Consider the following 2,682-nt stretch of genomic DNA (forward strand, 5'->3'; position numbering starts at 1 on the left):
ACCTCTCCTCAGTGTTTCCCAAGAGAATGAGAGAAAGCTCTCTCGTGTCTCCCCCTGTATGGACACTCATTCGATTAGATTAAGACCTTGTTTTTATGACTTTATTTAATCTTAATTACTTCTTTAGAGGTTCCATTGCCAAATACAGTCAGGCTGGGGGTTAAAACTTTAGCATATAAATTTTAGGAGAACGCAATTGCATTTGTAACATAGTTGTTTAAAAAAAAAAAAAAAGACTTCTGTCACTCAGGCCCGAAATGAAAAACAAACATTTCAACATTTTCTCTATTTCCCTAATTTCCACTGAACTCTTTCTTGATAAACTTCCTTAAATGTTTCCGAATAAAAAAGAAATAGTTTATGAATGTCGAATTGGCTTTCAGAGCCTTGTCAAGTGATTCAAGGAGGGTGGGGCATTTAATTCTCCACCATATGGATAAGGACCTTCCAAAGCAAGCTCAGATGTCATGCAGGCAGAACTCCTTACCCACAGGCCAGAATTTACGTAGGACTGCAATTTAAAAACAACAACAAAACTTACTCTCCAATGCATTTGTTTCTAAACCACCAGGTACCCCTCTATTTTGATTCGTATATATAATAACGATGAAAGTAGTTAGAACTCTGTTTGTTTACCTAGGTCTGGGTCTAGAAATTATTAACAATATAAATCCTGTGGCTGGTTTCACATTTCTTTGGAAAACCTTTTTTTTTTTTCCTTAAGATTCTATTCCAATATACTCATATCCAAAATCCAGTGTCCTATTTTGCCAAATTTTAAATGCTACCTCTGTAAAATTGTGCAGCAAGTTAGTTTTAGATTCTCTTGTGTGTGTTTCTTTTACGGGTGAGCCATTTATGCACAGTTAGGTTAACGGAAGTCCAACAGAGGAATGCACCTGTGGTTTTAACATGTGTGAATCTATTGACCAAGTTTCAGAATAAGCAGTTTCTGCAGAAATGCTTTTTGTAATAATCTTTAATTTTTCAATTACAGTTGAATTCAATATTACATTAGTTTGGGGTGTACAACATAGTGCTTAGACATTTATATAACTCACAAAGCGATCGGCTCGATAAGTCTAGTGCCCATCTGACTTCACATACAGTTATTACAATATTATTGACAATATTCCCCAAGGTATATCTTAAATCCCGTGACTGTTTTTATAACTGGCAATTTGCATATCTTAATCTCTTTACCTTTTCACCTAACCCCCAACCCCCCTCCCATCTGGCAATCATTAACTGAGTTTGTTTCTGTTTTGTTTGTTCGTTTATCGTGTTTTAGCTTCCACCTGTAAGTGAAATCATGTGGCATTTGTCTTTCTCTGTCTGACTTACTCCACTCAGCACAATACCCTGTAGGTCCATTCATATTGTTGCAGATGGCAAGATTTCATTTTTTTATATGGCTGATAATATTGTATTCCACTCTCTGTATGTACCACCTTTTCTTTATCCATTCCTCCATCGATGGATACTTAGGTTGCTTCCGTATCTTGGCCATCGTAAACAATGCTATAATGAACACAGGGTACATACATCTTTTCTAATTCATGTTTCGAGTTTCTTCGGATAAATACCCAGAAGTATAATTGCTGGGTCCTTCTCTGTCTCTTGTTACAGCATTTATCTTAAAGTCTATTTTGTCTGAAAAAAGTATTGCTACCCAAGCTTTTTTGTTTCCTTTTGTGCAGAAATGTTTTTGAATGGATGACAGAATAATTTCATACTCGATATGCGATTATTATTCTCCAGTAGAAAACGATTAGTGTTGGCAGCACGATAAAATTTGCCACGAATGAAAGTTATTTCTAAAAGTACGTAAAGCTTAGGAATGAAAGACACCAGTCTACTTCTCCACTCTGCCGGACGGAGGCCACCAAGTACATCAGCCCTGGGCCTCATCTTCATCACCGACTTTACTTCCAGGCAGTTTCAGACTTACCCCACCGGCAAGATAAATAAAAACTGCATCGAGAGCATGTTGAATTGTTGTGGGTTGCATAAGGGGTTCAATGCGTCTAACCCATTGTTGATGGGTTGAACCCCCAGAGAGTTAAGCCCCAGCCCTAACTCCAGGTACCTGTGAATGTGAACTTATTTGGAAATAGAATATTTGCAGATATAATTAATTGAAGAATCTCAAGGTAAGATCATCCTGAATTTAGGGTGAACCTAAGACTGTTATTCTTATAAGAGAAAAGACAGGAATATTTGAGTCACCGGGATGCAGTCCTTCTGAAGTCAGAGGTGGAGACTGGACTTCACTGCCCAAAGCCAAGGAATGCCGGGAGCTACCAGAAGCTGGAAAAAGCAGGGAGGGGGTCTCCCCTAGAGCTGTCAGAGGGAGCGTGGTCCTGCAGGCGCCTCGATTTTGGACTTCTGGCCTTTCGACTGTGAGGGAATAAATTTCTCTTAAGTAAGCCACCGAGTTGGTGATAATTTGATATGTTAGGAAATCAAAAAGATATCCTAGTTAAGGCGTCCTGGGTGACATCTTTCTATTTTTCAAAACGATTTATTCAAATGAAATCAGATTTATTGATTTCATCAGAATCTTAGGTAAGAATCAAATACTATCTACAAGCATGAACCATAAAGAGAAAAAGCCACAGTAAATCCAATAAACATAGGTCATTCTGTAGAAATTTTGGTATCCAACATGCTGCTCCTGTA

Source organism: Pteropus vampyrus, unplaced genomic scaffold, assembly GCF_000151845.1.
Source record: "Pteropus vampyrus isolate Shadow unplaced genomic scaffold, Pvam_2.0 Scaffold317, whole genome shotgun sequence".
Taxonomy (NCBI): Eukaryota; Metazoa; Chordata; class Mammalia; order Chiroptera; family Pteropodidae; genus Pteropus; species Pteropus vampyrus.